We start from the raw sequence: 14905 nt of genomic DNA on the forward strand, positions 1-14905 counted from the left end.
ATACTCTGCTCCCATTGACAACCAAACCCATGGGCTCTGGCTGTTTCTGGGGTGATGTGCTGCAGCAAAGAATTCATTTCTCTCCGTGGTAATGGAGATGCCAGAACAATGAGAGTCCCTTCTCAGACAGCTCCTCCTGAGTCAGTGCAGCGGGAACTGCTGCAGGCAACCAGCCCTTTTCATTTCCTGCTCATTCACCACTCCCTCTGTCACAGCTCTTTAAGTGTCTTGTTTCCTAAGCCTTTTGACCTGGTGAAACAGAGTAATGAAATTTTTGTGAAAGGCTGACTTAGCCTCTCAAACATCAGTCACTGTTCATCACCGTGTGAGGTAGAACTTATTATTAGACCTTTCATGGAAGCAGGGCATGAACTACAGGTCACCAAAAGCCAGGGTTATTTTTTCATTAGCTGCAAAAGCCTTCAGATACAACTGTCACAACCAATTCACTTTGAAGGGGACAATGAGGGCAGCTGACCCCAGAGAGAGCAGGAGGGGAGCATGAAGGGGGTATGCAAGCTCCAGAAGTTGGTGTCATACCTTACAAACTGGATAGCTTTTAGGAAACTGGAAACTTTTCCTAGAGAGAGAGAGAGAGGGATAAAGCTGGATATTTGATGGGCTGTTCAGAGGGATATAGCCCAAGATATAAAAAGTAAAGAATAATTTTTATTCTTTCTTCTGACCTTTGGGGTGCATTGTTGGGGGAGGTCAGGGTGGGAATTGCACCTCTGAACTAAAGAGAACACTGGAAAATCTTTTAAATCATCTGTTCTACTTCATCTGGCACAGCCAGAAGAAATGAATCTCTGCTTCATCTCCTCTAATTTCACAAACAGAAACATCCACTAGGGGGAAAAAAGTAATTTGTGACTTGGCAGCATATCACAAGAGTGGGAAAGTTTGGTCTACCCTTCCATCTGTTGCAGGTCACTCTGAATGAGAGCAAGATTTGTGTCCTGTTTTACCTCCAGCTGGAAGCTCAGCCCCATGCAGCCAATTCCCATGGGCAGGCAGGTGTTCTGCCATCTCCAGGAAAGGCCACCAAAGATCCATGAAGTTCTCTGACCCATTTCCAGCAAGGTCTAGAAGAACAAATTGTGTATGATAACTAATTTACATAGAAAGCAAGAAACTTAGCTCCTGGGTGAGGAAAACTTACCTATAACAGGCATCCCTGTTAAGCCTGGGTGCACACATCCCAGGACACTGAACAGCTGGATCAAAGCTGGAACTATGATTTATGATTCCTTCCTTCCTTCCTTCCTTCCTTCCTTCCTTCCTTCCTTCCTTCCTTCCTTCCTTCCTTCCTTCCTTCCTTCCTTCCTTCCTTCCTTCCTTCCTTCCTTCCTTCCTTCCTTCCTTCCTTCCTTCCTTCCTTCCTTCCTTCCTTCCTTCCTTCCTTCCTTCCTTCCTTCCTTCCTTCCTTCCTTCCTTCCTTCCTTCCTTCCTTCCTTCCTTCCTCCCTCCCTCCCTCCCCCCCCCCCTCCCTCCCTCCCTCCCTCCCTCCCTCCCTCTGATTCTAAACATCCATGTGTTACCAGCACTGTTTTCAGCTCAAATCCAAAACATAGCCCCATGCCAGCTATGAAGTAAATTAACTTTATCCCAGCACAAATCAGCATATTCTGGCAGACAAAACCATAGCAAAACAGATTTTTCTCTCACTTCTTTCCAGCAGCTCCAGTGATATGGCAAATATGGAAAATTATCAAGATAAGAAAAAAATTCCCAAAATATTTATCTTACAGTTATACACTTACTGAAGGCTTCTTGCTCACTGCTGTATCTCTTGTCCTAGTTTTCTGCAAATTGCCTGGATGCTGTCCTAATTTACTGCTGATAAGAAATATATTAGGATTAAACCTTATATTTAAAAAGAAATTCTGATATCTGTGATACTAAAATAATCTTTCAGGAATGCAGAGAGACTCACAGAGTTACTGAAGTACAGCAAAGAATAACAAGTTCTGAAATACAATTTAAAAATAGTAATAGAATTTGTGTCTAGAGAGATTCAAGAAAATATTCTGCAGAGACAGGGGGGACAGATGCAAAGCATCTAATAAACATTTCATCCACAGCACATGAGTGATGAGCTACCCTGAAAGGTTTGGGCATTTTGGAAGGCAGTACCAGAGTGGTGTCATGATGAAATTTATTTCTCATCCTGGTCTCTCACAAAGTGTCTTAGGAGTGTGCCTTCAAAATGTTAATTAATCTAATGGGAATTTCAGTCTTTGTGATCTACTTCAGGAGCTAAAATAAGGCATCTCTTAACTAAATTTGAAGAAGATTGGATTATCATAGGAATTGAAATTTCCGTGGCATAAGCAGTAAGTCATGATTTTATTCAGGGTGCTATAAATCTCAAATACAAACATGTCCCCACTGAAAGATGCCCTTGAATCTCTCAGCTCAACTAGTGTTTCCTGTCTGGCTTAGGAAAACTGCCATGCAAGCGACTGGAAGTGTAAGTTTGCAGTGCTCTGGTGCAGCAGAGCCAGGTCACCTAGGCAAAGAGCTTGTACCAGGGCTGGTGTTGTGATGTCCACACCTGACTTCTGCTGCCTTTGCAGCTTCCCATGGAAAGGCATTCCTCTAGGTACTGACAGAATCAAGTCTTGGAGCTTCCTCAGGAAAATTCTGGAATGTGGTGGTACCAGCTAGGCTCTGCACTTAGATCAGGCTGCCTAAAGGCACATATGCCACCATCAGCTGAAGGCAGACTGGATGCACTGTGAGACAAAACAATTGCCACAGTTATGTGGAAGCGTTCCAAAGAGCCCAGCTTTGTGCAGAATACAGTACTGGAATTAGACACCAGAAAAGGCTACAGATTCAGAGTGGCAACAAACCTGTGGAGCTGATGGACTTGTGCCCCATCAAGTCTGAATGCTGCTCCCCTGCCCTTTAAACATTGTCAGGGACATGTGTTCACCAAAGCAACATTGAAAAGAAGTGTGAGCCTGTGATCTGACTCTTCAGCCTTGGTGGCATCTTTTCCAAAAGTTAGAAAGGACTTCAGTGGGAATCTGCCACTTCAAATGGGAGCTGCCTCAGGATGATTAAGGATGGCTTGAAACAAATACCTGCAGCTAAGAATATTCCCTTTAAGGGGAGAATTTACCATTAACAAACACTCATCACACAAATGACTCATAGCTAAAATTACAATTCAAAATTTCATTTTGAGAACCCTTTTTTTAAAGCATCTCTAGACTCACACATCCATGCCAGACAACCACAAGAACAACCATCAGTAGGGAAGGACCATTCATATACAGCCAGGAGAAGGCACACACTCACGTGCCTCTCCAGTGCTCAAGACAGGCCTGTTTCTCCACTTTGGAAGGTACAGCAGGCTATAATCAACCCAAACCACCTAACTCCCTGTATCTTTCCATAAGAAGAGTCTAAGAGATTCTCACAGGCTTTTTGAAGCCAATGGACCATCCAGCCTCAATGCAAGACAGGAGTGTTCTGTGTCCAGCTCATAATCATTGCAGCACACAGGGAGAAGATGAATTTGTCACTGAGATTATAGCTTTAACTGACTGACAGCTCTGATAAATGCTTAATCAAAAAGTCCATAAAGGAGCTGTCAAGATTTCCTACAACTCATCATTTTGAAGTATGAAAATTAACGTTATATTTTTGTTTCCCTGATACCTATGGAGATGTAGCGCTTATGGCAATGCTGCCTATGAAAGCACAAATCAGTTTCTTTCTGGTGTCTGCACTTTGTCTATACTGCATTTAGTTTAATTATAAAATTCACTGCAGTGAGAAGCAAAATCTAAAAACAAAGCATCGTTATTTGTCTGTACTCATGTGCCTCTTCTTGTTTTGGAAATGATGACTACACCCGCCTTAACATCTTCCATATGCTGCCAACACCTATGTTCAGATGGAAAACTGATCCTGTGCTCTTAGAAAAAGTTAGCATAACAATTATACTCTTTAAAATAATGTAATAAAATGAGTTTAAATGTCTAGCAGGAGTGAAATCAAGTTTGATTGCCTGTTTTCAATGAACAGGGTTCAGCCTGTTCTAAGTAACACTCTAGCTCTCTGCAGTGCCAATGCTAGAGGTAACAGCAGAGTCTGCAGTGTTTGGAGAAGTGTCTTGATGTTTTGATCTTCAAATAGAGTAGGATAACCCTGTTTTCTTTACTGAAAGTAATGCTAGCCTCTATGGCCAGTCACTTTTTCAAACTTCAGTCTTTCTCTTAGACATCTCTTATCACTTTTTTTTTCAGTTGTCTCTCTGCTCTTTTCACCAGGCACAGTAACTTGGCCTAATTTTATCAAAAACCGTCTTGCATTGCTTGAGAAGACTCACCCCATCCATCCTCGCTGTTTTCTTTGAAGCCTTATTTTCACATGACATCCAGAAAAAGTCTGCAAAAAAGTCAGTGCTGCAGGTAACACTTTCTCTAACATCTCCAACATTGGAAATGTTTCAGTTCAAATTTCTCAATGGATTGAGCACCACAACTCAGCTGTAGTGATGTTTCATTTGGTCCTCCCTGTACCTTGTTCCTGGAAAAGATCTATTTGGCTGGCAAGGCAGCAGGGAGGGCACATTTTTCTTTCAGCAAACATTTATTTCACCCAACATGCTTTATTTCATTTTTCAGTGCAAGAGAATGTGTGTGTAGATCCTCCTCCTTAATTTGAATTTTAGAGCCTGTTCTAAGGTCTGTTGTGTTTGTGTGAATGTATAGTGACTCATCAGATCAGATCTGCACTCACCAGTTTACAGGAGTCTCTCCTGAAGCTTAACAAATTCAAGTACGGTTCCTACAAATAAATTAAAAATTATAATAAAGAAAATAATAATCTACCTTAATCAAAGGCCAATAATCTCTGTTCCAGGAGGACTAGCGAGAAGTTGAGGTTACACAAGAAAACTTAAGAATCAGTTCTCAATCATATTGATTAAACTGAATTGAGTGGCCTGAGGGAACCTAGAGTAACTCCCAGTAAAGATATCCTTCTTTACATTTGACCAGCTCTGAATGAGGGTGCAGATAATATTCCTAATATAAATATAATGTGGAAATAAACACTTCATTAACTTCATTTCCTGGTAAGGGTGTCTTTTAAGCCAGTGGCAGAAAAGTTAATAAAACCCAGTTAAGTTAATAAACCCAAAATACTTAATAAAACCTACTAGGTAAGAGACTTGACATATTTTCTTAATGAAAGATGTGTTCTTGTTCTTGTAGTTTGTTAATAAACTGTCTTTATTCCTTTTAAGTTTTGAGCCTGTTTTGCTCTTGTTCTAGTCCATATCTCACAGCAAGAAATAAGTAATTTTTTAGTTACTGGTTCAAAACCACGACAGTACCTTAATAAATCCCTAAGTCTGATGGTATGAAACAGCAAAGAAATGTATTTTTTCAGTTGAGATTTCCCAAGATCTCTCATGCAAATAGAAATACAGTGTAAACTGGTAATTAATGTCAACATTGGACAAGATGCAGCAGAAACAAAGAGAAGCATGGTTCTGCTCCAGAACACTTCTATTACCTGAAAGTAATGTCAGGCAGCACAAGGTGATTTTTTCCTACCATTCTCTGTATTATATGACAAAGCTGTTGTAAGAACCGTGGGTGCTGTGCATGACCCAGCAATGTGTGCTCGCAGCCCGGGAAGCCAACCATGTCCTCAGCTGCATCACAAGTGGTGTCCAGGCAAGGGATTCATTCCCTCCACTCTCCTGAGACCTCACCTGGAGTTCTGCACCCAGCTCTGGGGACCAGCACGAGAAGGACAAAGGGCTGAAGCACTTCTATGGGGACAGCCTGAGAGTTGGGGCTGTTTAGCCTGGAGAGGAGAAGGCTCTGGGGGTGCCTGCTGTCAGCCTTCCAACACCTAAAGCAGCTGGAAAGAGATCTGGAGAGGAACTTTTTACAATGGCCTGGAGTGCTAGGACTAGGGGAAATGGCTTCACACTGAAAGAGCACAGGTTTAAATAAGATGCCAGAAAGAAATTCTTCTTTACAGTGAGATGCTGGAACAAGTTTCCCAGAGAATTTCTTTACTCCTTCATGTGTTCGAGTCATGAGATTGCTGATGTGCCAGTACAACTCGTACTAGCCTTGTCTGCCTGAGCAGAAACAAACCAGACTGCAGACTTGCAGAATTTGCAGTCTCTGGGCACTTCATTGCATGCACTGCTATGAGATGTCTTGCAATACTTTTCTCTATAGATTTTCCAGGGAGTATCAGGGACCTTCCAATTTGTGCAAAGTGCTACATTAAAAAAAAAAACAACAAACTAATGAGATATTACTGTATCCCATACCTTTTCATGCTAAATGCACAGTGAAAGGTCTGTTTTAATACATGCAATCTGTGAAAAATACCTACTCAGATGCAGTATTCAGATTATTTCATAGTGTTTAATATTATAATACACAGATCACTTGCAAGATAATGCAATATAAGAAGCAGTTTTGTATAATAATGCATAAAAGAACTGTAGCCAACAGGATAGAAAAAGAGATAGAAGTTTAAAATGAGGGATGGCATAAATATGTAAAGAGAACCTTTCCAATAAACAGTCTTTTGTCAGTTGTCTATACTGTTTAAGCTTTAAATAATATTTTTAATAGTAAGTTAAACATGGAACAAAGTGTGAGCTGCATTATGATTAGGAATCAAACAATGCCAAGAAGAAGAAATTGAAGTTAGTGTGACATTCTGCCTCCTGCAGTACTCCTACATTCCTAATATCTGCATATGGCTCACAATGTTTGTAATGAGGATAGAAAAGATCCACAGACTCGGTGAATTGGATTGATGACCCCAAGTGCAGTAACTCTCTACAAAAGCAACATCTCCTTCAAGCTGTTAGCTGCAATTGCTTCTTAGAGGGCCAAAACTGTTGTGTAACAAATGCTCTAAGTGGTATGGATGTTGAAGCAAAGGTCACTCAGTTTCTTTACAGTGAGCCAGACACAAGCCCACTGATGCCAACATATCACAGGAGAGCTTTCACAACAGGCCTCTGTATTTTTCTATTAATTAATCAACCGTATGCAGCTGAGTTTCACAGCAAATAACTGTTAGATGTATCCAATTATTTTAATACAATTGCTCTGAGCCCTTTGCTTTTACAGGCAATGCTGACTACAGCTTTTCATTTGTCTGTGGCCTCCTCTCTCCCCTGCTCCCTTCACAGTGCCCTGGTACTGCATCCAGATCTCCACTGCTGCTGCAGAAACTGGGACTACACGTCTCAAAAACCTGCCAAGCCCTTTGGGTTTGCACACCAGTTACCAGTCCAGTGTTGCCCATGGGAGCAAACTGGACCTGGGATAAGGATTCTCAGTGGGATTTTTGGTGGCACAGCCTCTACTGTTGTCTATTTGGTCACTGGAAGATAACCCTTTCTAACGCTTGAAAATTGACAGAAAAGCAAGTGGATAAAAATGCTTATGAAACTTGTGGTTTTCTTCTAACTAAGAAGCAACAGATGTAATCTATTTTTTCTGTCATGCTTTATTAGCTCTAAATTTTGTGCAATTCAATATTCACGTTTGACAGAGTCTTCAATTGAGTCCATATTTATGTAGAGGCCATTCATGAGCAATTTTAAAAGCATAGTATATAAAATTAGAAAATACATCAAAGTCACAGAAAAAAAATCCAAATCGCAACACGTTTTTACTTTCTGACTTTTTTTTTCTTCTGAATTTCCTTCTAAATGCTATTTCAAGGGAGCTGAGACATTGACAATGCAAATTTTTCTTTTAATAGGGAAATTATTTTTCACTGTTTTTGATGGCAGATTATACAGCCTCTGGAAAAGGGAAGCAAAGCATGGTTCAGATAAAATAAACTGCATTGCCTCTGTGCACAGCAATTCAAGATATTTACATTCTATACAGATGGCTGAATGCATACATACATTACTTTACAAACCAATAAATAATATTCATAGGAGATATCAAACTTACACACATTTTGTGAAATTACGTACAATCTTGTAGTTTGTAACTAAGCCTTTGCACACCTGCATTTGGAAACTGAAATGGGGGCTGTGTCTTCAGCTGTCCTCAGAGTGCACTGCTAATAAAGCCAGTCTGTGGCTTCTCATCTTGCTGTTACAAGTTTTATAAAAAGCAAATACTGTGTGGTCCCTTTAAGATATTTTAAGTGCATGTCATGGTAATGGATTGCCAGCCTTCCTGAATCAATTCCTGGCTTGTTCTAGGTTGCCAGCAACTGGTCCTGAATGCACATTCAGAACGATTACAAGTGTTCAATCATTTTTCTTCCAGGAACAAACAACTGAACTTGAAATGCCCTCCTGGAGTTTAGTGCTCCTTCAAAGGGCTTCAAAGGGCTTCTTGGAAGGAGGTGAGTTCTGCCTGGAGACTGCTAACTGCTGAGTGAGGGCATAAAATTAGAGTGTTTTTCAATCTAGACTCTGTCCCTCAGATGGTACTATGCAGCTTACCTCTTCCCTGAAATGCAGCACTGCACTTACAGGGAGAAACACACCCAATTTTCCCAAGTTTCCTTTTGGTCATCAATAAATTATGTTTTTCCTACAGATTGTGCCTTTCATGGCACATATGAGTGTGTATCAGATCAAGGACCATCGGTCTTGCTCTTTACCTTCAGCCTCTGGCATAGATAGCAAAAGTGCAAGTACTGTCGGCATGAGATTGGCTTGAGAACTTTCTGAATTTGCTATTTTCTTCTGTGAAATGAAGAATGTGGCGCATGAATCTGTGGCAACAAGACATTTTTATTCTGACTTTTCCTCCCTATTCAGTCTGCTACACAAGTTACCACATGGAACAGGGGAGACAGGCCATAAGTTAGACTTCTGTTCTAACAGAGCTTGAGCAAGTTGTCTAAAGTCATCCCACAGGGTCCCTGTGGCCATTGGGAGTGTTTTCACAGCCAATTCCCCTTATCCTCCTCACTTATGCCAGTGGGGAGTTTAACAACCCCAGAGGGACAAGTGAGCAAAGATCTGAACCACCATCTGAAGAGGTCTCCTATGTGCCTCATTAAGGTGACTTATGGGGAGTAAAAGTCCCCTTCTCCTTGTTAAACTCTCCTAAGAGCCTGCCTAAGGTGACTTGAGAGGGTGGTGACAGGGCACCAGCTGGTAAGGATAGAATAATGGGGCATCAGGTGCATCCTTCTGCTGGCCAGCAGGGAGACTGGGCTGGGCAGAGAGGGGCCCTGGGCAGAGAGACTCAGGTAAGTGTGGTGGGACTTGGCTGGACAGACATCAGCCATTTAAAAGTTAGGCATTCAGCCCACATGGTCAGCTAGAGTTGGTCTGGGAGATGGGAAATGGGGCGCTGTGTCTTACGCAAAGGGAGGTGTCCAAAACAGGGGGTGTGACGTGCTCTGGATGTGCCTGTCCATCTCCATGGACTGGTGAGGACAAGGTGCATGCCCATCAAGGCTGGGTGCCTGCTTTTATCAGTGCTACACGTAGGAGAGTGGCACCCCGTGCCTTTGGAACTATGTTCAACTTTGTAATTGAACTCCAGGGCCAGTCGGCCACCCATTTCTACCTGCTTCAGGCCAATCATAAAACACAGATAGAAACAGCTCTTTTTTTTTCTTATTTTTTTTTATTTTCTTTAACTCTTTGAAATGCTTTGGACAAGAAGACTTGCTCAATGGACAGGTGTTACAGTCTTCTTTCTCTGCCTCAGTGCAGAGCCTGGTACTGAATCCACCTCCGCCAAAACCCAGCTGCAGAGAGATGTTGGTGTGGATAATACACTGACTCTGCAGCTGCAAGTGCTGATACAAAGCCCAGTTCCATTCACTTCAACATACTGGGTGGACCTGACTTGCCTTGAAAACACAAAGTAGCACTGACAAAGAGAGGTTCAGCATAAGGCAGGCATTTTGCCATTACGTATAATTAATTTACATTAAGATAGATTCAATCTTTTATTTCAAAAGAATTCTAGGATTGATTCTGTTTAATTCATACCCACTTACAGTGAAACAGTCAAGCTAATCACAGAAATCATTTGAAGTAGCTATTTCCATAAACAAGCAATTAGGCACTTATGAGTTTTAGATGTGATTTTAATATAAAATGAGACATAGTCTTCATTGATAATCTTAGCATTAAGCAGAATGTTATGAAGTCTCTATTCTTTAAAGATATTACAATTGCTGTGCTCAATTATTATGAAGTGCAAGGTAGACACATAATATTAATCCAGCTGGCCAGCAGTGAGAGACTTTCTGAGTTGGGGCTCTTTCCAAAGGCAACTCTTTCATCCCTTTTGGGGCATGACCTGCACAGCTGCCCTACCTGTGTGAGGACTCATGGGTTAAGGGTGAATCCTCATGAAACTCCAACAAATCTCAATGCACTGAGCCTTTCAAGGTGGCCTGCACAATTAAACTTCAGGCTTCCTAGGGATATTATAGGATATCTGCAGCGAACAGCTCCTGGGTGCCTGAAGCACGATTTGGAGAGGTGTAGTGCCTCTTCTTCCAGAGGCACAGCTGGAGGCTGTGCAGCTGCTTACAGCCCCAGCTGCAGGTACAGCCCCAGCTGCAGGTACAGCCCCAGCTGCAGGTACAGCCCCAGCTGCAGGCAGGGTGGCAGGGGTGGAACCCTGCCAGCCCTTCTCAGAGGAGAGGAGGGTCGGGGCAGGGTGGTCTGACCAGAAGGAGTGTGTGAGCACCAGGCTGGCCCAGGGCTGCTGGCTCTGGGGAGGGTCTGGCTGTGGGTGCATGTGAGATGTAGAGCCCGTGAGAAACAGCCTGTGCCAGGGAGGGCTGCAGGAGCAGCAGCTTGTCCAGCTCATCTGCTGAGCCCCTCTGCAGGCTGGCTGCCCTCGCCTGGGAGGGCTGTCAGTAGCTACACAAGCTAAAATACATGTTACAGCCTAACAACAACTCTCCTGTTCCTAAATAAATACCAATTTTCAGAAGACCCAAACCAGCTAAAAGCAGCTATCTTCCATCCATGATTTTCAGGGTTAAAAGACAGTATCATATATAAAGATGGTGTCATAAAAATGAAAAATAAATTACTATGAAGTGAAGGTAGCACAAATATTTCAGGAAGGTGCAGAAAACTCTCAGGTTTGAACAATGCCATCTAAATATTTCCTTGCATCCTTGAACTGCTGCCATCTTCTTCTTGGAAAGGGCAATATCAGTAATCCCTAACGATTTATGGTGAATGACAGAGGCCCATCACCTGCTGTGGTTTCCTCGGATGGAGGGGATAAGCTACCCTGTTATCATGGCCCAGCAGTAACAATGAGCAGTTAATATTCAGGAGATTGCTCACTGCTCAGATAAGCAGCACTGAGCTTCTTGCCTTTAAAGAAGACTGAAAAACAGGGATTTTTTTTCCCCAACTGAATACACACAGATGGTTTTCTACTGTAAAAAAATGTATTTTGTCAGAAAAATGAGGAAGAAGGCATATTGTTTCTGCCAAACCACGCATAAACGTAAAATCTTTCTGGGTTTTAACTATAACATTAAATTCCACATAAATCAAGGCAATTGGGAAATTCAGGATAACATATATCAATAACAGGTTACCTGTTTTCTTGTTAGGTGAATAGAGATGCTTTGAATTTTTGTTTGTTATTTAAAACAAAGAAAACCTCATTACTTTTTATATTATTTGGTGGATTTTAAAAAATAACTATTTGAGTTCAACAAATATTTTCATAAGTAAATATTTGCATTTAAAAGTAAAACTCTTTCTTTCCACCATCTGGTATTATTTCTTGCTTACACCTATTGTTGCCATGCAGCAGAATCACACACGTTTGATTTTTCATATTTAAGCATTTTCTAAAAGGCAATATTTGGAAATAATGCAAGAAAAATGCCTCTCATAGACAGAGGTGAGGAATTGGAAGTGTTTACTTGGTTTAGCAAGTTTCTTGTTCAAAAAGTATAGAAACTTGTTTAGCAAGTTTCTATACTTTTTGATGTGTTGTGGTGATTTTTTCAAACCTAGAATACATAGTTTTAGTGCCAAATTGCATGGAATAATCCTAAACTAAATCAAGAACAGCTGAAAGCTGTGATTTACTTGGCATTTTCATCTCCCACCAGGTTCAGGAAGGGAATTCAGGAATCTCAGAAAGGTTTAAATGCCTAAGGAAGAACAATGCTTTATCCTATTTAATTTCTCCTGAGAAAGCATGGACATAACTCAGTATAAGCATGAACATAACTCAGTATAGAATCAAAAAATGGTTTGGTTTGGAATGAACCATAAATACCATCTAGTTCCAACCCCCCTCTCATGGGCTTGGACACCTTCCACTAGACCAGTTTGCTCAGAGCCCCATCCAGCCTGGCCTTGAACACTTCCAGGAATGGGGTATTCACAGCTTCTCTGGACAACCTCTTCCAGTGCCTCAGCACTGTCACATTAAATAACTTCTGTATGTCTAAACCTAAATTTTCTGTCTTTCAGTCTGAACCCATTGCTCCCTGCTCTATCACTACAGTTGCTGATGGGAAGTGCCTCTACAGCTTCCATGTAGTCCCCCTTCAGATACTGGATCCTAATGCCCTGTTTAGCATTAGTTTTGCATTTCACACGGATTCAGCAAATGGTAGCCATGTACTTTTAATGACTTTCTGCCCGGTAGCACTTGTGACCCAGGAGGAAAGCACAGCTGCACTGTGGGGAACAGCAACACTGCCCCACTGTGTAACACACACATTCTGAGCCAGGAACCATTTTTCCCACACCCCCACCCTGCAGATAGTTGAAATGCCATGTGTCACACAGGACAGGGCAGACTGAACCCAAAGGACTTCCTGGTTCAAGGGGAATTTCACCTTTCCACTTTTAGAGATGGACCCAGCGTGGAAAATTCCTCAGTCTCCCAGAAGCCAGGCATTTCAGGGACATTGAAGCACAGCATTCCTTAAACAACACGGTCTGAGACACTACTGCAATGCTCCCAGTGCTGATGGAGAGAGCAGAGCAGAAAGGAGGGTGGAGAGCCACCCCAGGGTCACAGCCAGGGGCTGCAATGCCCCCCAGGACTGGGCAGTACCTGAGTGCACAGTGCAGGAGTTGCCTGCCAAGATTTTATCTTGGGCACAGGTTTTCTTGGGTTATGCTTGGGCACAGGTTTTATCTTTGGCACTTTGAAAATTTACCAAACAAACAAAACGCTGCAGAAAACGCTCCAGGTTCAAAGAATCAGCACTGCAGCTGTGCCATCAAACACTGCCAGAGCCCGCGATAAGGGATCAGGCTGCTGCAGCAGTGTAAAGTACATCGTGTGTTTGAAACCAAGGTAATGAGACAAGGAGTGAGAAACACACATGAAAAATTGCAGCTACAAATATTTTAGTTACATTCTGTGATATTTCAGAAAAATTTCTTGAATCCTCCTTCATTCCCTAACCTCACCTGCTGCATTGATATTTTTCATTATTTTAATATGAGGATGAAATAGAAACAATTCCGATCTCAGGTTTGCTCTTTCAATGGTATTAAAAAATGAGTGCAAATTTGTGAAATACATTTTGAAATACTTTTTGCAAGGAACTTTTTTCAATGTAATTTTTTTTTCACAGACCCACCAAATTGTCTTAATGGTATTGAACAGGGAGCCAGGGATCTGAATAAAATGAAGAATGTTAATGAAAATTGACAACTCATTTGAAAAGACTTGATCTAATTTTCTAAATATTAAAATAACTTGTATGTATCTTAGATTCTGATGAAAAGATTGCATTTTGCATGGAGTTCCCTCTAAATTTATGCCTATCAGATGCAAAAACAAAGTTAAAAGGAATCATAGAATCACAGCATCATTAAGATTGGAAAGGCCTATAAGGTCATCGAGTTCAACCAGCAGTGCCAAGTCCATCACTAAATAATAATGAGCAACTTAGGTAGGAGTGAGGCAGTGACACATGTGGACATCCTGCAGCTGCACTCCTGGAAAGCACTTTTCAGACCAGAGCCATAACCATCTTTTCTGTTCTTGGAGGAGTCACTAGCTCTCTTTCAAAGGAAAGTGTATAATCAATAGTACTTACTAAAATCTACAGTGCTAAATCTTCATAGCTCTTCACCACCTTTCTCAGGATGACAGGGTTCTTGATTCAGCATAGCCCTAAGGGAGTTATAACAGTGCTCTTTTCCCCATATTTACAATTTTTTCATTTTTATGATTCATGATTTATGATTTTAGCCCCTTCCCTCAGAAACAAAAATTCAGAAACTTTTGAAGTCTTTTGTAGAACAACAGTAATCTCTTGTTACCAAACAGGAGGACACACTGTGTAGCGCACCTGGTGTGTTTGCTGTTGAAGTATGTAATTCCTGCTTGCCTTTGATTAAATTCTTACAAGGCTAAAGAAAATATTTAATAAAAATACCTTAGGCCAGATAATTTTTTCTCATTTTGAAATGTCATAAACAGCTTGGAACTCAAACAAACTCTGAAATGGTTGCAGACTGAGCTTCTGGTGCTGTAACTGGCTTCACAGTAAAGATTAAGGAAAGCACTGAAACTTTAAATAAATGAGGACCTCGCATAGCTTAGTAAACTGAAATTAACATCATAGTGACACAGTCAGCCAAGCAAGGGAACTGACTCATCTGTAAAATAAGCCCATTCCATTAGTTTTCAACCTGACTGGGATGTGGGGGCCCTTATGGCTGCAGGAGGGGGTGACACACAGGTGGCAGTGCCCAGGGCTGGTGGGGGAACAGGGCAGTGTTACCCTTAGCAGCACAGTGGTGGGGCCCCATCCTGAGCTTACATACCTGCGTGTCCAGTCTCACCCAGAGGACAAAAGGGAAAATCAGCCAAAGTTTTCAGAGCTCTGCCTTTGTCATCAGAGCCTGTTTGAGCCCTTGGAGATAGCAGCTCCCACCAGCATCCCA

This window comes from Pseudopodoces humilis, chromosome 2, assembly GCF_049639895.1.
Source record: "Pseudopodoces humilis isolate 2021_Gansu_Grassland_sample_001 chromosome 2, ASM4963989v1, whole genome shotgun sequence".
NCBI classification, from domain to species: domain Eukaryota; kingdom Metazoa; phylum Chordata; class Aves; order Passeriformes; family Paridae; genus Pseudopodoces; species Pseudopodoces humilis.